The sequence below is a fragment of the Carettochelys insculpta genome, chromosome 2, assembly GCF_033958435.1.
Source record: "Carettochelys insculpta isolate YL-2023 chromosome 2, ASM3395843v1, whole genome shotgun sequence".
Lineage (NCBI taxonomy): Eukaryota > Metazoa > Chordata > Testudines > Carettochelyidae > Carettochelys > Carettochelys insculpta.
This window is the reverse complement of record NC_134138.1, coordinates 94,110,376-94,137,329: the sequence shown is the minus strand read 5'-3', so window position 1 is coordinate 94,137,329 and position 26,954 is coordinate 94,110,376. Positions and strand designations below refer to the sequence as shown.

The following is a 26,954-nucleotide window of genomic DNA, read 5'->3' as shown; positions in this document are numbered from 1 at the left end:
CTGGGCCAGGCTGCCGGATGCCCCAGGGTCCTAAACACCCGAGTCTCTTACTGCTAGAGCAGGGAGCTCCTTTGCAGCGGGCAGCCAGGATTGACTGACGGGCGCCCCAGGAGTCTGCCCTGCAGAGGCAGCACGACTCTATACTAGGCTCTTAGCACTCTCACCTATGGCCAGGCTGTGGTAACCAAATGGTTAAAGTTCTTTTGATTTGTGCTGGCTGTGTTGCAGTGACAGAGAGTAACAGCAGTCAGGCTTAGATCTTCACTAGTTACAAGTTTATTAAGCTACGGTTATAAGCGTGCGGTTACAAAAGGCTATTGTCTACTTATATGCTAGCAGAGTACAGGTGTTAACAGGTTACGTTACAATCCAATACAATGACATCTTAATACAACGACATCAATCTATAGAGCTCTAATTCTTTAACTGTGTACATCAAAAGGAGACCTTACTGTGGGTATATCTTACCCTCCTTGCGTCTCTCGATACCAGCGTAGCCAAGCCAGGATCGGTCACTCAATTCCGCGGAAAGATGAATATGAGGTTGGGCGTCCCCAGTTGTGGACCTCGGGAGGCAATCACCTGACCCGAACAGCAGGTAGTTGGTGAAGATGCACTCAGTCAGTGTGCTGATGGGCCCATCTTTATACCCCTTGGGTTACATATTCTCTTTCTTATCTATGGTGTCAGATTGTACTGGTCTGTCTTTTGTGACGCCAGTTTTTACAAGGGCAATTCCTATTTAATTTGCACTTGTTAGACAGGAGATAAAGATTTTGGGAGTACAGGACATTCTTTCCAAGGGTGGAGATTTGCCTTCTGGGATAACTGTGTGGGTGCATCACTCCATTAATGCCAGCCAAGGGCAGTTCTCTGAGGCCCTTCGTTAATGGTTAGCCTGCTAGCCCTCTATCTGTGTTTTCTGTTTCTCAGGGTCACGATGAGCCAGCACATCTGGGCCCCTTTACGAAGGCATCAAAGACTGTGCTGTTTAACTGCTGTTCAGTGCCCTTTGTGCTCTGAGGCACCTTAGAGGGGAGGCAGAAGCTGGTCTGTAGTGGGGAGATTTTGTCTGGCTACACAAGGGCACACTGTTTACTCATATCCAGCCTTTCATCCACCATAACCCTTAGGTCCCTTTCCATCATACTGCTGCTGAGCCAGTCAGTCCCCAGCCTGTAACAACGCTTGGGATTCTTCTGCTCCAGGTGCAGGACTCTACACTTCTTTTCCTTGTTGAACCGCGTCAGATTTCTTTTGGCCCAGTCTTCCAATTCATCCAGGTCACTCTGGATTCTCTCTACCCTCCAACTTATCTACCTCTCCCCCTATTTTTATGTCATCCACAAACTTGCTGAGGGTGCAACCCAGTCTCTCATCCAGGTCATTAATAAAGATGTTAAACAACATTGGCCACAGAACCAAGCGGAATGCTGCAGGCTCGAAATTGACCGCTATCCAGATATTGAGCCATTGACCACTACCTGTTGGGCCCGACCATCAAGCCAGCTTTCTACTCATCTCATAGTCCAAGGATCCAATCCAAAAATGGATCCCTCTTCAGTGGGGAAGGTACAAGTTAAAAGCTACTCAGAAAAACTAGGTATACGCAAATCCATGGGTCTGGATTTAATGCACCCAAGGGTACTGTGGGAATTGGCAGATGTCACTGCTCAGCCTTTGGCCATTATCGTTGAAGACTCTTAGAGACCAGGAGAGATCCCGGGTGACTGGAAAAGGGCAAATGTGGTGCCCATCTTTAAAAAAGGAAAGGAGGACAATCCAGGGAACTATAGACTGGCCAGCCTTACTTCAATCCCTGGGAAAATAATGGAGGGGGTCCTCAAAGAATCCTGTTTTGCATTTCTTACTATGCAGAGGGATGGTTTGTTCCTGTGTCTTCAGTAAGAATTCTTTAAAATACTTCCAGTTCTCTTGAACTCTTCTTCCTTTCATCTTCATTTCCCAATGTTTCCTGCCCATCAGTTCTCTCAGTGAGTCAGTCTGCTCTTTTGAAATCCAAAGGTCTGTATTTTACTACTCACCTTTTTTCCTTTTGTCAGGATCCTGAAATCTACCATTTCATGATCTCTGCAGCCCAGGTTGCTACCCACTTCTGTTTCTTCTACTAGTTCTTCCCTGTTTGTGAGCAGCTGGTCAAGTTGTGCATGGCCCTGATCGGTTCCTTCAGCACTTGTACCAAGAAGTTATCCCCCAACATTCTCCAAAAACTTGCTGGATTGTTTTTGTGTGCTGCTGTTTTGGTCTCCCAACAAATTTCAGAATGATTCAAGTCTCTCCCATGAGAACCAGGGCCTGTGATTTGGAAGCTTCTCTTGTGTCTGAAGAAGTGCTCATCTCCCTAGTCTGATGGTCTATAGCAGACACCAATTACAACATCACCTCTGTTGTTTCCACCGGTAAGCTTAACCCAAAGACACTCAACTGTTTGTTTTTTTTCTCCTTCCTTATACTGAAGCTCTGAGCTATCCTACTGCTCTCACATAAAGCGCAACTCCTCCTCCTTTCCTTTCTGTCTGTTCTTCCCAAACAGTTTATAAGCTTCCCTGACTGTGCTCCAGCAATGCCTTCCAACTTCCCTCTTCCTTCTGGGTAACTTCAGCAATCTCTGATAGAGGAGCTGGAATGTGACCTCACAACCAGTTGAGGAAATCTGATCTGCAGCTCTTGGTAGCATAAGACTCCACACCCACTTTTCCTACAGCTCAGGTTTCATCATGCACCCATACAGTCACTTTACATGTCCTTCAAAGTTTACCAAGATCATCCAGGAAAAAGAGATGACAGGAATACCAGAATCTAGCACAAAAAAGGGGGTGAAAAGTCATTGACACCATCTTCATGTATCACAGAAATGAAATAATGAGTACAAAAAACTTACACTAAATATTTAAACTTATTGTACATTTTTAATAGCATCTGCAATTTTTTACCAAGATGTAAGAATAATTTTATTAAAGGAATTTTTCTGAGGACATATCCTCTCCACTACAAGAGAGAGGGAGAGAGAAAAGAACTATTTCTTAAGCTGTGACGTTTGCAGTTCAGTTGTATCAGCATTGTTAGCCCCCAGCTCTGACAGTGGCTTCAGTCAGCTGTCAGCTAAGGCTACTTAAAGTTTAATCAGAAAATCATATTTACTTTTGTTATTTTGCTATTGGCCTCTGTCTATGCAGTAGGGGGAAATGCCACTTGGGAAATGCAGATTTTCTCTGAGTGCGGGAGCAGCAGCTTTGACAGTATCTGATGGAACAGCTCTGTTAGTTGCCTTGCACCTCAAATCCACTATGGGTCATCTATAACTCCTCCTTCAACTTTACCCTGCAGGGTATAAGGGAGCATAAGGGGTTTTCTTCTGAAAGCTATTTTCTTCATCCTAAATCATGTCTTTCTGTCTGTATCCCTGCTTCATTACTGTCACTTAGCATAATTTTTAAAACTCTGGATTAGCTGCTACTTAGGGAAAATAAGTGAATCTCCAAAGGTGCATTTGGAACCAAAGGTGAAATGGTATTTTGTTGCCAGGTGAAGTGAGTGTATATTCTTGTAAAGGTGGAGAAAATGAATTCGTGGAATGAAATGCTCATGATCTGATTTTGAGCACTGAGCTGCATCACAAAAACTAACAGAGGTAGCTGTGTTCATCTGTACGTCAACAAAACAGCAGAAAGGTGGTACGTTTCTGCTGTTTTGTCTTTTTCCACAAAAACTAAGTTTGACTTTGTGGCCATGTTACCTACTTTCCCTGTGAGGAAAATAGATTTGTGGCCATCACTTCAGATGCTTGCTGCAGTTCATACGTTCCCTTAGCAGATACAAAAAGTTTGAAATAAAAGCATCTTTCAGAGCTTTTACCACAGATTTTCTTGTTATTTTGGCACTTCAAGAGTTGTTTCTGACCTCTAGTGTCTTCTGTTAAATAGGTTGACGTTCTGTTGAGGCTTTGCTACAAGAGACTGCAGCAATTGCTTGTTTCTTTTAAGCAACTTCATGGGTCAAGCTGTCTGACAGCAAGAGAATCTGATAACTGTAGTCACTTGAAAAATGCTCTGTCTGAGGAGACAATGGTTGTCTGTCTTACTAATAAAACCATCTGGGGGAATTTGGTTACAGCACAGTTCATAATGCCAAATCCTTTTAAAAGCAAGGTTCCATTTGGTAATATATGCAGAATTTAACTCTGATTTTAAGAATGTGATAAACCATTTTGAAAACCATGGACTTCTGGCCCTGTTGTAATGAGGAGTAGCTCCACAAGTCACAAGAAGTCAGTGGAACCATACCCAAGCACTAAGTAGCTCACAGGAGTATTTGCATCTGTCTTCCAACAGACTCAGTGCTCTGTCCTACTTGCTTACTGTTTTTGGTTCTCTGTGCCTTGAATATTGAGTCTGTTCTGGTCTGGCTATGGTCTGAAGAAGTGGGTCTGTCCCACGAAAGCTCACCTAATAAACTATTTTGCTAGCCTTTAAAGTGCTGCTTGACTGCTTTTTGTTTTGATAGTGTATAGACTAGCGTGGCTTACTGTCTGTTACTGTTCTCATACAGTGTGAATATCTTTTGTTCATAAGTTTCCCTTGCCCCCAAAATTCATGTTTTTTAATTACAAGTACATGACTGCAGTGTAGTTAGGCACCTAAGCATATGTTTAAATTTAAACATATGTAATTGATTAAAGTTAAGCATGTGTTTAAGCATCTTGGTGGATCATAACCTATGTCCACAATAGGACATGTAATTGTCCATTTAAATTTCCAGCAGTATAGCTAGAAAGAGTGCTCATTGCAACTTAGTAGTGGTAGGATTCTGATATCAACCTATGAAGCTTCAAGTATGGAAAGTTATTTTCTATGTAATGTGTAACTGGAATCTTGTTAATTTTATTTCCTTAAGCATAGTGTGCACATAGTATTTGAGGTTTAGCACATCTGTTGTAAATGTTAAGTGAGCATATTCTTGAGGCTTTCTGGATTCAAATTTGCCTAAAACTTCCTAAGATAGGAGGGAGCAGTGGCAGCTTGTGACTTTTTGACAGCTGTGGCACAAATAATAAAATAGCCATTTCTACCCTCCACGTGATGTATAATTGTAAAAAAGGTAAGTGAAATGTCAAGTGAAGCAGAGAGCTGCAGCTGCCATTGCAGCTCAGGCTGGCATCAGGTGCAAAGCATGAGTAAATCCATACTCAAGGAGAGGGCTTGGAAGGTGCAGGGGGCAGCCCCAAGGCCATCCTTTGTAAGCCTCTTGCAGCCTGGACTTAATTGCTACAGTCTTACTGTGGTCTCACCAATATGTGGTTACCACAGCAACACCCTGATAAAAGGACTCCTGGGTTGGTAAATTGCCATGGTAACAAGGCAGTTCCTTGAGGTACAATTAGATGTACCAAGATCAGAGTGTTTCACACCACCAGTTCTTCAAACTTCATAGTGTTGCATTTTGCTATGGGAGAGATTCATGACATTCAAACCACACCCGGCTGTCCTTAAGTCTGTTCATTTTTATCAATTCAATAGAAGATATGCAAAATGTAATGTTTAGCTTTGGAGAATTCTTGGTTGGGCTGTGCTTCAATAGCCTAGGCTGATGAGCTGCCCTGGCAGAGCATGTAGAGAACGGGGGAACCTAGAATAAATTTAAAGATGCCATTTGGATCCTTAAGTGTTTTTGGCAGCTGTTTGGCAACATTGCTTTGTATCTGTTACTATCCAAAATCAGTCAGCCAAATGTTTCCATATGACTGACCTATTACTGGCATTTGATAAGTAAACAAACCATGGCACTGAATTTATCTAATCTAGCAGTTGGCGGAACTGTTACAAATTAAAACATGTGCATTAAAATACTCTGTTCCCTTGATGTAATGACTAAACCCCTTAAATATCATGATCGTGAATAGGATTAAGCCCAGCTGTACTTCAGTTACAAAGTATTTAAAATAACATTATTGATGTATTGAATCAGTTTTTATGATTTATTTGTAATGTATTTGTCCCAACGTTTTTTGACACTGTTACCCCACAGCTCATACCTGCTGCTGTCCATGATTATTCCCATAGTGTGAGTACCACCCTGGTTTCAAGCAGTGACTGTTTGGTGGGGATGATAGTGCACAGGTTCTAAAAGCACCACTCAGTAAGAGATATATTTAATTTAGTTGCCCCTCTTGTCTGTTCAATCATGTAAACTAACAAATGGAATCAACCCAAGACATAAAATTGGTTCAGTTAACTTGTCTTTGTTTTAATGCTGGTGCTTTGGACAGCAAATATTTAACAGCTTACTTTGCTGTCATTAAACCTTTTAGAAATTGTACATTCATCGGTGGTGAGAGTTTGTGAAAAAGATGAAACTGTGTGCATTTGGATGCTACCAGATTTTTAAGGAACTACAGTTTGTGCTGTAAATTCTGCTACCCCATCCCAAACTGGTGCGAGGTATCACATTGGTTATATTCAGAAAATAAGGTGCTTGTATGTAGCAAAAAGCATTGAAAGGGACAAAGAAAAAATGACTCCAGAACTGTAATTTCTTCCCTGATTATTTTGGCTTAACACTGCAAGCCATGTGTCTTTCCACTGTTAAGGGCCCTGGCACTGTGTTTTGCCAACAGCTGGAGCAGAAGCTTCACCCATCCCACATCTTTGCCTTCTGCAAGGTTAGCTCAATGTGAGGGAGATTATAGACACCAGGAATTGGGGCTAGTACAACACATTTGAAGTGGTTACAGGGAGAATGGATAGTTAACTTTCCTTGGATAACCAAACCTTTCCTTTTCCCTTCCCAGCCTTAGGCAGACCTTCACACAACCAACCACCCCCACCTCTTCTACACAGTTCCTATTAATCAGGGAAAGGAAAGAGAGGGATGACCAGCAGAGGTAACAGCCACCATGGCCCCTGGTGCAAACTGTGTGGGTGGGGGGAGGGCTGGCCCTGCACCCTGGAAGGAGGGTGGCCAAGGATGGAAAGGGTGGGGCCAAGGATATTCAGCCCTTAGCACAGCCTGAACTGTGGCCTTGCTTCCCCCTCCTACCCCCAGCTGTGTGGAATGGCAGAGCAGTGCTGCCACAGCCCTTCAAAGGGGCCCAGAGCTCCAGACCCTGGGGTACCTCCCACTTTTGCCCCCTACTGTTGGCAGGCCTGGGGATGGCAGACGAGAGAGGAATTTTGCTTGTTTTATGTACAACTATTAATGTCATGAAACTGTTTCCTTACCCAGGATATCAGTAAAATCCGTGATTCACAGCTGTGTGTTGCTCTGGAACCATGTCATAGTTGATTGCGGTGTAATATGGCAGGGGAACCAAGCTAAGGTGTGTAGCACTGGCAGAAGAGGGGCTATTACTGGAGAGGGTGAGGGGGGTGTCAGATTATGGTTTCGGCAGCAGCCCTGGGCCCTCTGGCTCCTCAGGGAGGGCTTCCTCAACTGACTTCCCAGGAGAAACCACAGAATCAAATACTTCTCTTCCTTCTTCTCTACACCAAGGTCTCTGCTGTGACCACCTGGAGGTCCCTATGGCCTCCTCACCCTGCTCTTCATTGGTGCTCAAGCTTACAGTGAGATGGGCAGAGGAGGTGGTTGAGTCATGTCAGGCTCTGCAGAGCATCCAGGCCAGTTCATCTAAGCTAGGGATGCTAGCAGTTAACCCCATCCTAAACAAATGAGGCTTACTAGTTGCAGTAAACCAGTAGGGGCTGGAGCAGCCCGCCGCCCGCTGCAGGCAGCAACAGAGTGGCCAATACAAAGTACTAGTTGCTCTGTTCAAACCTCCCTCCTTCAAATAGTTGGCTTGTGCTGAGTGGGCTGTTCACTAACTCCTGCTATCTTAGCTTAGAGAAGTTTCTACCTGAGATTGGGCTGTCTGTATTTTCTATTTCCTGTCTCTCAGAATAATACTTAAAACCATGTGGCATAGTTAACCTGAATTGATTCACAATCAAAAGAAATAAAATATAAAACTATTGCTGTAAAAATGCTTTATGTAGATCATTGCTTAAAGGGGAATTCACCTCTATTTTGTGCACTTCTATTTTGTGATACTCCTCAAAACACCTTGGGCTCCCAAGGCTCATGGTGAAGTAGAGTCCCCAAGCCATGGTTCTTATGGCTCACTTCTTTAGTCTCAAGTAGGTAATAGCTACATATTTAAATAAGTGTTTAAATGCTCTCAGTCAGCAGATCTCTACAGGTACAAAATGACAAAGGGCAATGCTGAATTAATTACAGTAAGTGAATCCTTACTTAGCACTTCAGCTGCAATAATTCTGTGAGTCAGACTAACAAATTCTTCCCTGAGTAATAGTAAAAGGAAGTTTTTTGCTCTGGGAAGGCAAGACCAGTTTCAGACAATTTTCTGTGTTGCTTGTGCCATAAACTCTTTCATATCCGGCAGCCCCAGGACCAGGAGGTTGCCAGATAATCACATATTCTGGATAATAGAAAGGTATACCTAGCAATGCATAATAATGGTAGCCCATCGATCCGATGATGACAAATACGTGCAGATCATCTGTTGGTCTCACGGTGTGCTCTCTGGTGACCATATAAGCCAATTCTAGAGGTGCACATGGTGCATGGGAAGTTTGCAGTCTGTGAGCTGTGCATTGCTGATGCTCTGTGACGTCATTCGTGTGCCTCTTGTAGACGCTGGCAGCAGTCTCCCTCAAAGGCAATGCAGGTATTTCTGACTATTGCACGCCACTGTGTTCTGTCACTGGCGGCATCCTCAAGGTCCCTAGGTTTGATACTGCTGTACTGCAGATTGGCTTTGGTATCCTTGTAGCGTTTCCGTGGATGACCTATATGCCAGATGCCCTGGGAGAGTTCACCATACAGAAACTGGCGAGGGATTCTGTTGGCATCCATGCGCCTGACATGACCAGTCCAACGTAGTTGTGACTTCATAATCATTTTGATGCTTGTCATCTGGGATCTCTCAAGTACCTCAACACTGGGCACTTTGTCTTGCCAGCGGATCTTCATGATGTTACGGAGGCAGTGTGATGCGGAATGTTCGAGCTGCTTGATGTGATGCCTATATAGTGTCCATGTTTCGCACCCATACAAAAGAGATGAGAACAGCTCTGTACACAAGCAGTTTTGTTGACATCTGGATGTTATGGTGGTTTAGAACTTTGACATGCAGTGTGTCAAGTGCCTGGCTCACTTTGGATATTCGCACGTTGATCTCATTATCCAATGATCTATCACTGGATATGACACTACCCAGGTATTTAAAGTCTCCATTACTTTAAGCTGAGTGCTGTCAATGGAGATACTCAGGACATGAGTATTTGATCCAGGTGCAGGTTGATGGAGAACTTCTGTCTTTCCAAGGCTGATAGTTAGTCTGAAAAGTTGTGAGGCCTCAGCAAACTTGTTGACAATGTGCTGAAGATAATTTTCAGTGTGAGCCATAAGGGCACAATTGTTGGCAAAGAGTGCCTTAGAAAGGAGTTTATGCACTCTCTTAGTCTTTGCATTCAGGCAACGGTGGTCAAAAAGTGAACCATCATGCTGGTATTTCAAGTATATACCTTGGTCCAGATCTTTCATTGCATGGGTTAGGACGCATGCAAAGAACAGGTTAATTAAGACAGGAGCGAGAACACATCCTTGTTTCATGCCGTTGGTGGTGATGAAGGGGGCTGATGTGGCTCCATCAGACAGTACTTCGCCTGTCATGTCATCATGGAAAAGGCGTATAATCTGGACAAATTTTCTTGGGCAGCCAAGTCATATTAGAATGGTCCAAAGGGCTTCCCTGTTGACGGTATCAAACGCCTTTGTCAGATCTATGAAGATAGCATACAGGTGCATGTTCTGTTCAATGCACTTCTCTTGTATTTGTCTGACAGCAAACACCATATCAGCTGTGCTCCAGCCAAGTCAAAAACCGCATTGACTTTCAGGTAGATTTGCCTCGGAAATAGTGGCTATTAGGTGGTTCAAGATGATGTGGGTGGTGATCTTCCCTCCAACAGAGAGGAGGGATATGCCTCTGTAGTTTCCACATTCTGCTTTGCTGCCTTTATTCTTGAAAAGGGAGACAATAATAGCATCGTGGAGGTCCCTGTGGTATGTTTTCATCCTCCCAGATGCTGATGATCACGCTATGGAATGCTGCTAGTGCTGCTGGACTTGCCACTTTATATATCTCTGCTGGTATCCCATCTTTTCCAAGAGCTTTTCCTGAACTCATCTGGCTAACAGCTTTCTTAATCTCATATTTATAGTGGGCGGAAAGTCCAGATCTGCCTGTCAGGACAGGGGGTTGTGGAATTGCATTGAGGATGTTGTTATTCGCAGTCAGTGGTCTGTTAAGGAGTTTGCTAAAGTGGTGTCGCCATCTTTCATTGATGCCCTCTTTTTTGTCTTTGACCAGTGTTATGTTGTCTGAGAGCAATGGGGTAGTCCTTGGCTTAGAAGGTCCATAGACAGTCTTAATAGCACTAACGAACATCTTTGAGTTGTGGGTCTCAGCATAGTGCTCAATTTCTTTGGCTTTGCTCTCCCACCAGCTGTCTTGTATCTGACGGAGGTCTTTCTGTGCCTTGCCATGAAGGTGCTTGAAATGGTCCCGTTTGGAGGCTGAGGAGGGGTCATTCTGCCATTCAATAAAGGCTCTTTTCTTTGCTTCCAGTGCTGAACGTATTTCTTCTTGGTTCTCATCGAACCAATCCTGATGTATTTTCTTTGGCCCAAGTGATATTATTGCTGTCAGTCACTATCTGCTTGAACTGATCCCACTTTTCGGTTACAGTAATGATCAGTTGACCATGGGATGTTAATATGTCATTGAGACTCTTCTGAAAATTGTTGAAACATTGGGCATCCTTCAGTTTGGCTATGTTAAAAGCAGGTCACACATGCTTAAGGCATTTGTGCTGAGAGGGAGTGATGTAAAGTTGAAGAAACATCCTGATTAATCTGTGATCTGTCCAGCACTCTGCGCCTCGCATTACTCTGGTGATCAGTACGTCTCGGATGTCTCACCTTCTGACAGTGGCATAATCTATCAGATGCCACTGTTTAGACCTAGGGTGCATCTATGTCGTTTTGTATTTATACACTTGTCAGAACAGAGTGTTGGTAATAGTCAGGTCATTTTCAGAACAAAGGCTCAAAAGGAGTAGTCCATTATTGTTCGTTTTGCCTACACCATGTGGCCTGGTTAATCCTTTCCAGTTCTCGTTGTCGGCCCTGACTCGGGCACTGAAATCTCCAAGTAGGAGTAATTTGTCTGTTGCAGGTGTGGCCTTGATCAGTCTGTCGAGATCTTCATAGAACTGTTGCTTTGAGTTGTCAGGGCATGTTAGAGTGGGTGCATATGCACCATGACGTTTGGTGTTTAGTGGGAAGCATAGTTTCAGCAATCTTTCATTGATACCCACTGGAAGGTCTGGGAGTTGATGCATCAATGAGATTTTTATTGCCAGACTGATTCCATGTGTTCTGTTCTCTGTCTCAGTCTTACCCTTCCAGAAGAAGGTATAACCACTTCCTGGTTCACTCAAGAAACCTTCCCCAGCCAATCTTGTTGCACTTAATGCTGCTATATCAATGTGATAGCAGGCTAGTTCACGAGCAATGAGAGCTGTGTCACCAGTGGTACGTCGAAGCCAGTCACCAGTGCTACGTAGAATCATCGCGACTGGTAACTTCTTTGGTTGCAGTGGGTGGCCTTGACGTCTTTCGTGCCTTGTCAAGCCCTTCACTTTCCACAAAGCGTTGCAGAACCGCCTTCTTGGCCGTTGGATCTAAATGATGTCTTCCTCCCAGTCCTCCGGAACTGACTTCACATGCTGGGTAGGCACATCCGAAAATTCACCGAGGGTTTGAGCCCCATCCGTTACACCCACCTGGTTTGGCTGGCCTGTTGAAGCTGTTGCCCGGGGTGTGGCCGCTCCGCATGCTGCAGCTACGTGGAGCCACAAGTGAGAGTTGAGTGACAGGCAGGGACCAAAGTGGGCGGACTACCCCCGAAGGGGTACGACAAGTCCCTCCAACAGAGGTACTACCCCTCCCTGTACACCCCCTACACCCCAGCAATGCGTAACACTAAAGAAAAATAGGATTAGATATTAAGAAACAAACAAAAAATGTATTCGGAATACTTTAGTTACCAACCACAGTAGTATTGTCCACTGTAACGTACTGTATTTGCTGCATTTGTATTTACTGTCATAATACTGTACTTAGGGAAAACGTAACTAAAATTTACTATGGTTAAATTGCTGATTATTTGAGCGTTCTAGGTGATAGAATGCCAGACAGGAGAGTTTACTGTACAACTCCACTGAAGTCTCTAAATGTGTGTCAGGGTAAATTTGACCTATTGAATCACTAAAACATACAGATTTATCCACAGTATGTCACAGGTATGTATATAGGGTGTCACAAAGTTGTCTGTTCAGTTATTAATACACACAGCTGTATTCCCCTAAGAACATGAGGCCTCTTCTGTCAATAGTCAGGGATCAGGGTACAAAAGAGAAATCTCCTTGAATAGATGTGTGCTGCTGATGCAGTAAAAGGGAGGGGAAATAAAATCAGAAAATGAGAGTAGCGCAAAAAACAGTCAATAAATGCAAAATTAACTCTTCTCGGAATTCATCCTCTAAAGCATTGTTTCCCAAAGTGCAGGTGGTAGGTGAAAAGATTTCAAGGGCTACACGGAAGAAAATAAGTTACTAAAAATCAGAAGATAAGCACTGGGACAGCACTGAGAGAGCAGGCATGCTGATAAGGCCAAACTCCCAAAAGGGGTACATGAATGTTTTAGGTTTGGGAAACATTGCTCTAATGCCTCCATTACTGAGAGAGAGTGGTTTTGTATGCCTCTCTAAACAGACTGTCACAACTTATTTTGACTGTTTAAAAGAATAATTAAAACTTTAGGGGAAGAGCTTCATACGGCCTTGGTAGACTATAAAGCACTTGACGCCCCCCAACCCGTCACAGCCTGATCCCATCCTGTTTTCCCCCCTGCAGACCCAACCTGCTGCAGCCTGAAACCCTGCTGGCCCCACAGACCCAACCCCGCCTTCCGAATGGCACCAACCCACCTCTGCCTGAACCCCCTGCAGACCCAACCTGCAGCAGCCTGAACCCCCTGCCAGCTCCGCCACAGCCTTAACCCCACCTGCTTTCAAAAGCAGCACCACTCCTTTGAGTTACAAGCACTTGGAATGAATCAGAGACTTTTACATGTATTTTAATGGAAATTTTGTGTATTAGTTTAATACAGATTGCAGGTTTTATTTGTACAGAGAAGGAGGAGATATTAGAAAGCCCTTCTGATGTCCAGAAGCCTTACTTTCATGCAGTGATCCTTCTTAATTATTTGAATTTTGTTTCATTACCATGCAGAAAGGTAAGCTCAACAAGTCATGAGTAGAATTTTGCTTTTAACAGACTGAAAATATGGAACTAGAATCAGAGTGAACCTGAAATTGTCTTACTGTCTAGACTTGTATTACCTATGATATTCACTAAAGTATTAATCTTATTTTTTAAGTCTGGTATCTTGCCTACTTCATTGTTTAATTGGAAACTTTACTATTTAGGAAAAATTAAATAGTCAAGCAACTGCATCATGATAATTAATTGAAAAGTATATTTTGTGTTTATTTTGTGTTCATCACTCAGTGACACTGAGAGAAAATGGCACGGGTATGAGTCAGACACAGTATGTTTGGGTACTGTGTTGCTGTTCCTGAAAACAAGCATGTGGATAACTTGACCATCAGTGTGGTTACTCAAATCCTAAACTTTTGTGCATGCTTTAATATTTGCAGGATGAGAAAGTGTGCAACCTTCTTTGCATAAGTGTCATTATACCACTAATGCACATCAAAGTAGTAAACTTTCATATCTGGCATTCTGTCATCCAGAACTCTCAAATAACCAGAATTTTTAACCATAAGTAAATTTTAGTTGTTTTCCCCAGGTACAGTATAGTCAAAGTAAATACTAATAGAGCAAGTACAGTAAGCTTACAGTGTACAATATTACTGTTGGTAAAGCATTCTGGATAAATTTTTTTTCTTAATATCTAATCTGGGTTTTTCTTTTAGTGTTATGCATTACTAGGTATACCTCTTTATTATCCAGAACATTTGAATACCCAGAAGTCTCCCTGTTTGGGGCTGCTGGACCTGAACCAATTTATTGTATGGATCTCTTGAACAGAAATTGTCAGTTGTGACTAATTGTACCAAATTGTACTATGAGGTATTGGGGATGAGTAGATGGTGAGATAAAACCATGAAACTACTTTTCATTTGCTACAGATATCTGAATTTGGAAGATAAAGTGGATGAGGTACTAAAATAGCTTTTTTTTTTTTATTGGGCCAGCTTCTGTAGATAGAGGCAAAGTTTTGAGCTTACATAAGGGGTTGGTTGGTTGTTTTTTAAGGTGCATGTGACCTGACCAAGAGGTCTGTCCGTTGTAGCTTGAAAGCTTGCCTTTCTCACCAACAGAAATTGGTCCCAAAAAAAAAAGATTACCTCACTCACTTTGTGTCTGACATCCTAGGCCTGATGTGATTACCTGAACACTGCATGCCTGGATCTGAAGACTTTCTTCAGAAGTGAAAGCAGTGATCTAAGATCTCTAGTGCTCCCTGTATCTTGGGGTCTAATTCTTCTCTCATAACTGAATGCTGCTGTAGCTTCTGTCACTACAATGGAGTTTTCATGATGTTGCAATAAGTGGAAAGGGAAGGTACTAGAGGTGGCCGAAAACTTTTCAGCCTACATGCTTTTAGTGGGAAACTGCTGAGCTGATGGAATTTAAACATTGTGCAGAAATATGGCAAGTACATCAATATTAAGGGAAACCAGGCAGGGAGGCTGATCAGCAAACCCAAGTCAGGGTGAAATAGTTTTGCAAAAACTTGAATCTTTAGGTGTAGGAGGGAAATCTTGGTTGCCAGCTAGCTCTGGTACAGATATTTTTGCAAGGGCTTTGGGGAAAGTCAAAAACATTGTCAAAATGGCACAGTGCTCTGGGGAGTGAGGTATATAGCTTTTGGGCTCTGGTATCCCTGAAGATCAAGCCTTACAGGCACTTGAAGCACTCTGTCTTCCACTGCATTTGTGGGTGCTTAAAAGCTTTGAAACTCAGGCCCAAGTATCTCAAGTCTATCATGCGAAATCTATGGCTGCTTAACTTCTCGGCTAAGATTTCCCATTTCTAAACTGTATCCATTGATATTACCCTCCTATAAGTACTGTGAGGCTACATTAATGTTCATAAAGCCCTCTCAGTATCTCACATGGAAGATATTACCCACAAATATTGGTGTAATCATGATTATGGGACCAATTGTTTAGTGGTGTTATCCATGGACAATGTAAGTTACTTTGAATTACTGATTGTTTTTGTGGCATTACAGTGCTTAAAAATTGTTAACATTTCTGTTCTGTAGCAACATGGTAACAGCTGGGAAAAGTTAACCCAGGATATCTTATGCATCTTTTAAGTGCTCAATACTTTTCAAGTATCTGTGCTTACATGAGACTCAAGATTTGATTCAAACTGACTCCTCTCAGAACTTTAAAAATCAATCCTATCAATTCTAATGTATATTGTAGCTTGCAGCTGCTTTCCCTGGCTCTCTATGATTTTCCTGAGTTTCTGGTTGAGATGAGTATATTACTGTACTTTTAAAGTGCCTGTCTTTTGTGAGTTGATCCTTTGAAGAATCTTTCTGGATGATGGCTGTTACTCTGTGCCAAATCAGCTGCATGACAGGTCTGCATAAGGGGTGGGAGCTCTCTGATTATTTACTCTACATTAAACAGTGCAAGCAGCCACTGCAGCATCAAAGCATCTTGATGTCTGTTGTATAGGGTTAAAAATCTAAATAATAGATTTCTCCTCCTGCCATGTTTTCAGATACAGTGGTTTACTAAGTCCCCTGTTTCTAATGCCTAAATGGTCAGTAAGCCTAGCTTATCCTTCCCTATTCTGCTACTATCCATCCTTACTTCTCCCCTCCCAGACCACCTGCATGCTAATGCAGCAGCACTGCAAGTACTCAAATCTGCCATCAGCATCCAGCTAAGTTTTGACCTTAGTGGAGCATTTGACTGTCTAAGCACACAACAAATTTAGCAGTATCTACTTCCAGAGGGAAGAAATCCAGCAACTTCCAAATCTGCACCCTGCCGGATAAAAATGGCTTTCAGCTGATTCTCCAATACTAGGAGAAACCGCCTCTGTACTGAATTTCGGTGGTAAAAGTGGACTGTGAGGTCGCGAGCACCAGGTGCTAACAGAGATGGGGGTAGACTAGTAGATCGAGTTGATCTCTGCTGCAGTTTCTGGTTGATGGGGCTCAGCCTTTGCCAGGCTCCAGCTGCTGGCGCTCAGTTGAGCCGGCTGGGGTTGAAGCTAGTGCAGCAACCGAAGCGGCGGTAGGAGCAGCTCCGCATACACTTTAGTGATCGATCGGTGGGGAGGGGAGGCCAAAGCCCAGCAGGAGGCGGGCGCAGAGCTTGGGCCGGGCTGCGCTGCTGACCGCGGTAGGGTTGCGGGCGCGGCGGTGTTTGCGCAGCAAGGGGCAACCCCTGGGCTGGCGTGCCAGGCTGCAGGCAAGCGCGGGGCGGGGCGGGGCGGGGCTGCGGCGTGCACGGCCGGCCGGCCGATTCCGGCAGGCTCCGGCTTTTCCCGTTCGCCGCGGTGGGGGGCGCGGGCAAGGGCCCGTCTCCGCACTCCTGATTCGCTGGGCCGCGGCGGAGGCTCGCCCCGAGCAGGCTGGGCTGCCAGTGACGCGTGGCGGCTGCTGCACAGCCCCTGCCGCCTTGGAAGCAGCCTTGCTCCGGGGAGCCCCGCGCCTGCTTGCTGCTGCGCCCAGGTAGCGCCTCGCGCGGGGGGTGGATGTTACTTTTTAAGCGCTTGGCAGCGCCTTTGCAGGAGCCATGTTGAAGCGAGCGGGGCCGGGGGGCGGCGGGCTGGCCCTAGCTCCTTTCCTCCGCGCCCGGGCGAGCCGCTAGGGGTCTTCTACAATAGCCCGGCTCCAAGCGTCCCGCTGCTGTGATGCAGCAGCAGAGGTGGTGGCTGGCGCTTACGCTGCATTTTCTGCTCTTGCTACTGGCCGGCTGGGGGGAAGCCTGGTCTGGAGCAGGGCCGGGCGGCTGGGGAGGTGGTTAAATGAGGGACCCCCCCCCCATCTCCCTCTCTTCCCCGGGGAACTTCTGGCGTCTCGGGGAGCCGCCCAGGCGCGCCTCTCAGGGTGTGGGGGCGCGGGTTGGGCGCTCGCAAGGGCGCGTCCTTGGAGCCTCTCCAGGGAGGTCTCGTCTCCTCTTCCAGTGCCTGGCGAACCAAGCGGGACGCCAGCTGCATTGTTCACCTGGTGGGCCGGGGTTGCGTGCGTCTGGTGAAGCCGGCTGTGGCTACGGCTGTACTTGGGGGCGGCGGTGCCGTGGCGGCGGTGTGGGGGGTGGGCAGTCCGTTTTCTCTCTGGAAGTCGCTGAGGCTCTCCCTGGGTATCGTCTGGAGGCAGCGGAGTTGCTGCGTGGTGTGCTCCCCCCGCTAGCCGACCCCCCCTTCCAGCCCGTGGCTTCTGCAATGCGGTGGGTGTGGTTACGTGGTAAATTGGAGCTCCGGACTTCTGCAGTGGCAGCGCCGTCTCCTCTCCTGGGTCTCACGTTGCCGGTGCCAAGGTCCCCGCAGGTTCTCTGGGCTGCGCGCCGGACCAGCGTTAAGTGCGGGGAGAGGGGCGCTTGGGAGCCGGAGGGGCGGCTGGAGGGAACCAGATGGTATTAATCAGCTGTGCGCGCCGGATGCGGGGAGGCTTGCAGCAGGGGAGGCTCGGGGAAGTTTTGCGCGCGCCGGATTTCATTCCTGGCGGTGCCAGACGTGGCTCCCGGCCGCGCTGCGTTGAGATGTACTTGAAAGATGTTGCGGGGAGAGGGAGAGAGGTGTGCATGCACGTCCCCGCGACTTGGACAGCTAAGGCAAAGCGTGGGCGGGGCGGAGGGGTAACGAAGTTTACGCTGTGTGCTGACCCTGGTGCAGGTGCAATACTTACACGTGGAGTTCTAGAATTCTTACCTTTTTCTTTTGGGTTTATTCGGCTTAACAGAGAACTTGAGGGTATTTTGTGGGATTTAACAAATAGAAGAGGGAGTGGTTCTGTCTAGTGTTGGTAACCTCTGTTGATCTGAGAACAGTGTGGGAAGAAAGGGGGGTTAGCTGGTATGGGGGAATCTTTTAAAAGTTTTAACTGTGTCAGACACAACATTCACTTGAAAATATACTCTTCCATAATAATTAAGAGTAGTAAACTCAGTCTTATGGATTTTTTTTAAATTCCTTGTAGCATCACTTTTTTTTTTGAAGAGATGGAATGTATTAAAGAAGTAGTATTGCTCTGAATAGTGCTTCTAAATATGTGCCTACATTTCATTTGTGCTGGAAGCAAAGTTGGGACCCATTTCCTAAACTGAAGCTTTTGCGTCACGCTAAGGTAGGAACAAGCAAAAGTACTTATTTCACTTGTAATTTTGTTAGGAAGAAGTCCTGAAGAATCTCTGGCCAAAGTTGAAACTTTCCACAGTAGTCTTATGTTCGGTGCAGTGAATCATTTACAGTTAAATAATCTAGAATTAAAGTAATTTACTGTTAGACTTTAAGTTAATGCAGTGTGTTGTGGGTTGGTTTAAATAACCAAGCAAATGCATAAAACTTTTTATGTATAAATCTGTGTGCTTATCTGCTAAACCTTGGGCAAGTGTAGTTAACTTTTAAGTTTGTTTTCTGTAAATATGGAACATAACCTTAAAGTATAAGATGAGATGCAAAGCTGATCCTCCTGGGTCAGTTAAGTGGTTAAAATCATGACAGCTTACTGCATCAGTATTTTTTCCCCTTAATTTTGTAGTACAAGTTCCTTTGCATGTGAACTCTTCACGCTAGTGTAATGATGAAAATGGAACATCAGGAATAATATAGTTTACAGAAGGAGAGGAATCACCACATTAGAGTGAAGAGCAACTGCAAATTTATTTTGTATGATGCTATTAGAATAGAAGGACTTCCTGTGCACTGCAGTGGTAAATGATTAGAAACAAGGAATGCTAGCTTAACACATTATGAAATATTTGAATAGATCATACTATAATTTCATTTAATTATACTAATGCACCCAACATTGAATCTCCCTTCAACCTAATTCATTTTACAGTGGCATCCCTTTATTAAAGTGATGTTTTCCTTTTAGAGTACTCGCCAATATTATTGAGAACTTAGATACATTATAAGAGCCCATTTGATGAGAGTCTGCCTTTTATTTTCTTCTGGGGTCTAAAGGCTTTGTTTTTTTATCACGAAGTCATGATAAAGCCCAGAAGCAATAAGAACTGTAGCAGTGAAGTCATTGCGCTGCCTTGTGTTGTGACATCATTCTGGCTCAAGGAAATGAGGGTGGGGCACTAAAATTCAGACTGTCTGAACCATCTTTGTTTTAAGTTTGTGTCTAGCAAATGAATGAGACTGATGCAGCCTTGCCTTAGAACTGCAGCACAGGTATTTCCCCTTCCTCCCCACCCCCACGCCTGCCCAAAGAAGGACAAGTAGAGATTAATCTAAAGTTTGTGTATATTTACAGATAAAACAAGGTGAGATGGCGTTTTCATGTATAGTGAAAACCTATAAAATATTTATCCTTGCTGAACAAAAATTTCCTGTACCAGGCATTGTTGTTTGAGGACTTCATTGTTTTATGAACAGTGTGAATATTCACTATCAGTTTGGCATGCAGAAAAGTATTCATTTCAGATATTTCTTTACTAGGTATGTTACATGGTTTGATGCATTGGAAATAATGTATTCCTTTTTAAAAAGTACGTAAAATGTTTTCCTTGGATTTTAAGTATTGATTTTTATTTAACTAATAGTAAAATAGATCTTGAAATAGGGTATTTGTTCAGCGGGTCATAGTTAAACTTAATGTAATATGAATATGCCAGTAAATGGTGGAATATGCCAGGGAGGAACAATCACAGAATTTTTAAAGTATGTTACAAAAGAATATTTGTTTACTACTATCTAGTACATCAAAGGGAACAGTTACTACATTGACAGCATATTCAAAAATACTGACTTTCACAACTGTGAACTTTTTCCTTTTGAGATACAGTATATGTCTAATTCTGCAAGTACATACGATTAACTAGAGTAGGTTCATTGAAATGAATGGGGCTACTCATTTAAGTAACTTATCTGGCAGGATGTCATTATTTAAATGTAGATGACATTGCTGTGATATATTTTGTAGCAAGATCATTATTTATCACATTTTATACTGGCAAGACATTATATTACTGAAACAGCATTTGAGCTTCCAGTGTGTTCTTTTAGGGCTTTAGTCATCCTTTAAATTAAATGGAGATACATGCATATGTAACTGTAAAAACCGTGATTTACTTCCCAGCTGCACTGAGTGATGGGTTTCCAACTGGGGTATGTTAATTCTCTAGGTGGATTGTTTATATGAGGTGCACAAGCTGTAAAACATACACAAGAGTCTGAGTGTAAGGAAAATATAAGAATGCTAAATGAAGCTACAGTATGAAAAGTGTAGGTAATAAAATGTTTATTGCAGTAGCAGCCCTTTTAAAGAGTTTGTAGGTATGAAATGGTGAAAAAATACTGAAATCTGTCTAACAGTGGAAATGAACTTCTGACTTTCAATTGTGGTGATGCAAGAAATTAGGTATTTAATATATACTGTTGTTGACAACAAAGGGTCAGCTATACTTCCCATTCCTATTGATTTTTCTGTATTATCAGAAGATGAGCAGAAAAGCACACAAACATTTCCTTAAGAGAAGCTTCAATTTCTTATCCTTGTAATGGACCTAGAACATTAGTTATCTAGTGAGAGACTTCTAGAATGAAAGAGGCTGACCTTCCAAAGCTCTGGGAGAAGGAACAACTTGGGTAGCAGAGAAGAAGTAATAGCCATCCTTTCAGTCCGTCTTCAGTAAGACGTGTCCTGTAGGCTTATTGCTCCAGCTCTTGCCGTTGCTGATGGTCATCACTATGGGCATCAGTGCAGAGGAACCTCAGGAAGACTGTAAAGAACTGAATGTCGGGGGGAGGAGAGGAACAGAAATAGGATCATGGTATTTGGGATGGCTGAGTTAATTTGAAGAATATGGAAACATCTGCTTGCTGATTCAGATTTTCCCCCATATGAATAACGGAATAAATAATCCCAAATAAGTGACTTTTTGTTTTTTAAACTTAATTAAAAATTAAAATGTTCACATTTCACCTGGTTATTGCTCATTATTCTCTTGTGCCACCAGAACTAAATGATCCTAATAGCAAGCAGTAAATATAAATGTTCCATATCTTTGTCTTCTGAATCACTCACTTCAGTGCAGTCAGTGAGATACGAAGTATGTAAAGTACTGCATAAATCAAATGAGGCACTGTAGGGTGCTTATATGAAATATTCACTTATGACTAAGTCTTCAACCACCCTCTCTTGTTCAGATTATCTTCTTGTAAAACAGAATGTTTTCAAAATGAACAGCCATGTCTCATTGAGCTCTTAATCCATACAACTTTGAATCTCTTTGCAAGGTGAGAAACCAAAGAAGTAATGAATGTCTGTCTGTCTGTGCGTGTGTGTATGTAAGAGAGAGAGAGGATTGCCCACCATGATCTCACTGTGGAAAGGCTTTTATTTTATAGGGTTAAAGAGAGAATGTGGGATCCAGGAATACTTGGAGTGGGAAAAGGGCAAGAGGAAAACTAAAAGCATGTTGATCAGCATGCAAGATTTTTAAGAACAGTGGAAGTGGATGTCTGTTATAAGCATACGCAAGTATTTACACATGTCATGTGTGTCTGTTTGCAGGCAGTACAACTCGATCAAAATAATAGAATCCATAAGTGGCATTGGAGAGAATCCAGAAAACTCTTGGAGTGGAATGAAGTTGATGTTCCCGGTTTAGCCAGAGTTGAAACTAGACAGTCTACTTTAGTATGATATGTGTGTAGTAGATTTGCCCCTTAATGCAGCTTTATTTTTTTCTGAAGGAGGTTGTTGGTGGAAGCTGGTGCCCAGAAAAATGGGCAGTCATGTAGGGAGCAATACCCCCGCAAGGGGACAAGGCACAGGGCTTTGAAGATGAAAGAAATGAAAAAGGGGTACCGTATACCCCAAGTTATGTGAGGGTTGTGCACCCCTGCTTAACTCGGATTTTGTGCAAGTTACGGGGGGAGCCAGGAACCACGTGGAAGCGTGGATCCCCAGGGCTGCAGGAGCTGGGAAGCTGACCAGTATACCAGTGATGGTCAGTTTCCTGGCTCCTGCCACTCTGGGAGCCAGGTAGAGCTTCTCCCCAGCTTTCCCATGGTGGAGGAAGCTGGGTGGGCAGACAGACGTGGTGGCACAGCTTCTCCCAGCTGGGGGTTGCCAGGACGGCGCAGCAGTTGGGCTGTCTGTCTCCTGGCTTCCTGAGCTGGGGGCTAGAGTGGGGAGCTGGTGGAGGAGCTGTCCTTCCTCCAGTTCCCAGCCCATGGGAGCCCCAGGATTTGACTTGTGCTTACGTCACATTAATGCAAGTTAAGTGCAAGTTGAAATCATGTATAATTGGAGGGTTTCTGTATTGTCTTTCCTCCAGCACATTCTCATTTCAAACTGAAAAACTGAGGCACATCACAGTAAAGGGCAGGGTAGCCGATAGCATTGTCAGCCCTCCACTGTTTTTTTAATCAATCCCAACCTTTTCTCCCTTCAGATCTAGCTTACAATATCCTCTCCTTTACCCACACCACCAGCTGACCTACAGCTTTATTCACCAGTTGACTCCTGCCTTGCAGAACCAACCATACCAGCTAAATCCATCCGCTCCTGGGCTAGTACCCCTCCAATCCAACCTGTCTTCCCAGGAACATTCCTCACTGGCTGTTCACAGCTATTCCTCAACTGCAAACACTCTTTCCATTCTCCTTAACTCTCCACTGTTAAATCATCTTGCCACCCCTCTCAAAAATCCCACATTTTGTGCTGGGTCTGGAAGAGCGGTAGAAGTAGTAGAGAGGATGATTGTGTGATCTGAGGTAGTCCCACAGAAGCCTCTGTTCCTTCATTTTCTGCACTCACTGCTGAACGCAGTCTACATGCTTCAGGCTAGGATGTCCCTGTGGAAGCCATATGTATTGCAGCCTTAATGGTCTGGAACACCTCCAGCCTCTGCAGGAGTTTCCTAGTTGGAGCAGGTGGAATAGAGCCCTGCAACAGATCAGTCATATAATGCAGTTGTGACATTTTTGGGCAGTGTTAGTGGCATTGGTCCCTCGTGGAGGTGGTGATTTCTGTTCCTTATGAAACCAAGGGCAACTGTCAGTGACAGCTTATTGTTTTCTTCAGTGTAATGGTTGCAATCAAAAGTGTTACTTAAAAAGACTGCAACAAACAAATTGAAGAACAGGCTCTTACAGACCCAAGAAAAGTATGTTTAGGCTGACATAGGGCTGGATTCCTACACCCTCATGTGTTGAGTAGCACCTAACTCTGCAAATAGACCCACAGAAATCAATGAGCCTACTTACAGGGCTAGATATTATTAATTAAAGCAAAAGCCTCAGGATTTGGCCCTGTGAGGTTGAATTAGTTAGGGTTCTGGCGATTGTAAATTCTACTTGTTTATGTGAAGTAATCAGAGAGGTTAACTTAATAAAAATTCTTTTACTGTTCTTTTCAGACATTGATAGCAATCAATCACTTAAATATAGATTGTACAATGAATTGTATCTTTCCTGTCTTATTTTTTCCTTTGTCTAGATACAGTTTTGTTTGTTAATAACGAAGAGCACTGATTTAAACAAATTGGTTAGTGCTCCTGCTCTTGCCTAAAAGAGAGAACTTCTCCCTTCCCCTGTGTTATTGTATGACTCTTTTCTGCACTTTTCTGGCCAAAAATCTGGAATCAATTTGAAATAAATGCACGTTAGCTGTTTGTAATGGAATGTTTGTGTCATGTTGCAGTGTTGTCATCTTTGATTTCCGTTTCTCAGCTAGCAGTGGTTGTAGGACAGAATGATGTCATTTCCATCTTCATTGGGTTTCTGCGATCTAGTATTTGCCAAGTGTTGAACCATGACTCCTTGGCATGCCGTGGGAGGCTCAGAGGTTCCTTTCTGTAAGTGGTCACCCCTACCAGCTATGCTAAATAGATTTGGTGAGAAATGAATGAATTGCTAGCATCAGCTGCAAACAAACCACCCCTTATCAGTGTGTCTCTTTCTAATGTAGAGGAACTTCCAGTTACAAGCAGTCCATACGCCACCATGTCTCAATTTATGTGATCTTCAATCAGGAAAGGCGTATAAATAGTGGTAGTGTTATTTTTATTATGTCTTACTGTTTGAGTGGAAGTCCTTGTGTCCTATCACTGTATGCATATACTAAGAGACAGTCCCTTGCAGAGCCCTTCAGCCCTACTTAAACTCATTGGGAGGGTGTCATGCCTCCCCAGGCTTTATGAAAATTGGCATATGAATATAAATAAAGAAGCTTTGTGCAAAGTGGATCATTTAACATAGAAAGTTAGAAAGACGAAGCATGAATCTGGGTTCTAAATGCGCTGATGAGGGCCATTAGGAATGCTTTAGGCTCTTAGTGGCTCAGTTCTAAAACCAATGACTCATGAATGGTTTTATTTTTCCTGTAAGCCCAAACGGTGGTTGGCCCTGGAAAGACATATGACCATGGCATCTGGTACTGGAATCCATCTTAAATCTTGTATTTTTCCATGAGGATGTTTTCAGCTGGCCTTTGAAACTGCCTTACCCACCCCAAGAAGATACACAGAAAGAAACGTGAAAAGAAAGGACTTGAAAGAACTCTCAGAAAGGCTGTAGACCCAGGCCAGAGTAAATATTAGCTCTGACTTGAACTATTTTACTAGAGATAAGGACAACTGTTTAGGTTTAAGATTTGCATGTAACAAGTTTCTTAGAATATTAAAATTTACTGCTGTCTTGTTTTAATTTAGTTACTTTGATCTGTTAGTTTTCACTTCTAGTCACTCAAATTCTACTTTTTATAGATGATAAAAATACTTCTGTTTATTATCGAGCCCAGCGAAAATCATTGTTACATGGGGAGGAGCAACCACTGTACCTGTCTCCCACTCATTGATAAAGGGGGTGGATATCTTTGAGCTTTCTCTGTGGAAAAACTTGTACACAAGGTAAGATAGATTTATTTGGGGCATTGGTTTCCTGGGTATTGTCGAACATCTTCTAGCTGGGCCCTCTGGAGCTGAACCGGTACAGTGTTTGTTGCTGTGGAGTGGGGCAGTAACCCCAACTCTGTGCTTTGGTTCGGGGAGGCCGGAGTTTCTGGCTTAGCAGAAAAGGGAGGTGGGGAGACCAAGAGGCCAGAAAAGCAAGCGTCACAGGTTTGATCAGCACACCAGAAGACGCCCCAGAAGGGATTTCTGTGATCTCACCTGCCACAGTGTCAGGTCTGAAATGTGTGGGGAGGCAAAAACAACCAAATGTCCTTGTGTTCAGAGCAGGTTGGCTGTCGTCTTTCTGCCCATGGAGTCACTGTGGCAGAGGCTGCACATTCCTGCTTGTCATCCCAATCTCAGTGCGCTTTGTGTGACGTGGCGTATGTCTGTGGAAAAGTCAGTGCTCTTTATTCCGCAGAACGTGACTGAAGCCATACTAACACCAGAAACAGCGGGAGGAGAGTTGATCCCATGGGCAGGTGGCATCAAATTCATGGGCAGTCCCTTCATTTTCATTTTAACCAATATTTTACTTAAAAATGAGGTTTTAGAAATAATGTTCATTTTTCACCTTACTTTTATATCATTCAAACATACATAGTTTTGTTAGGAAGACACAATATTGCATGATATACGTACTATAAGAATGCATTAGTCTTTGTGTATATGCTGTTGAAGTAAGGCTTTGTATTAATCTAGAAGATATACACAATAAACAAACATATACAGCTCTAAAATGTTCATACATCTGAAAATATTGAGGAATCTCACACTACACATTTCAAGCTGTTAACAGAACTGTTAGAAATCTGAAACACCAAAATGGGAATAAAATGAAAATCTGTATCAGAAGAGGCTTTGGAATAAGAGGAAAGTATTTACTTTTTTAAAAAAAAACAGGAGAAATGGGTGAAGTTGTGTGTGCAGTGCAAATGGTATGGCCCAGTTATTATGTATCAGTGTTTATAAAACAATAGTTCTAGGTGTACAACAAAAAACTATTCAAATTAAAAGTTTTATGTAGGGCACTAGAGATACATTGCCACCTGTGAGTTTAAGAAAACAGTGTATTTTGATTCCTGCTTTAGTTCTGCAACAAATCACGTTGAATTCCATTCATCAAAGCATTAGTCTGCTGAATACTTTTCCCCTGCCCTTCCATCCACCAAAGTAAACCCTGCTATTTATCCAAAAATTAAGTTTTCTTCCACTGATTTTTTTCATCTGGTTTTGTTGTTAAAACACCAATACGTTTATGGGAAAAATAAAATATAAACCAAAACTGAAGAGCTCTCTATATAAGAGAGAACAGTTAGGCCAGTTCCACATTCTTGGGGACTATTGTAGTAAAGCTCTGTTTGCTATCTTTTCACTCCTATATCACCATTTTTTTCCCCTACTAAAAATAGTAGAAAATTTTAGCAGTTTACAGAAGCAACAGCAGAATGTATTCTGAGCAAAATTTTTAACTGAACAGTAGTGTTAAGAGCAGATTTAAGATCACCCAGGGAACACAACTAGGGATAACATAATGAAATTGAGCAAGGGAAAAACTAGTCTGGACAATCTGGATAGAATAAGCTAACAGTGAGACTGGACTATGTAAACAGCCTCCATAGGGAACTAGTTGAAAGCCCATCGCTTGAATCATTTAAAAGA

At 43.3% G+C, this 26,954-nt stretch overlaps 1 protein-coding gene across 26 annotated transcripts in view; it reads left to right on the top strand.

The window, feature by feature from the left end:
* Nucleotides 1-26,954, top strand: part of EPB41L3 (erythrocyte membrane protein band 4.1 like 3) — a 231,883-nt gene that overhangs the window by 56,539 nt on the left and 148,390 nt on the right. For 23 of the 26 annotated variants that reach the window (XM_074987411.1, XM_074987397.1, XM_074987407.1 and 20 more), the window contains exon 1: nucleotides 16,684-16,891. The exons of 1 other annotated variant lie outside the window; for it this stretch is intronic. The gene's annotated coding sequence lies outside the window, so the exon portion shown is untranslated. Of the gene's footprint in view, nucleotides 1-16,683; nucleotides 16,892-17,368; nucleotides 17,390-25,165; nucleotides 25,251-26,954 lie in introns of those variants that run through there. 2 more of the 26 variants (XM_074987387.1, XM_074987385.1) reach the window with 2 other exon arrangements.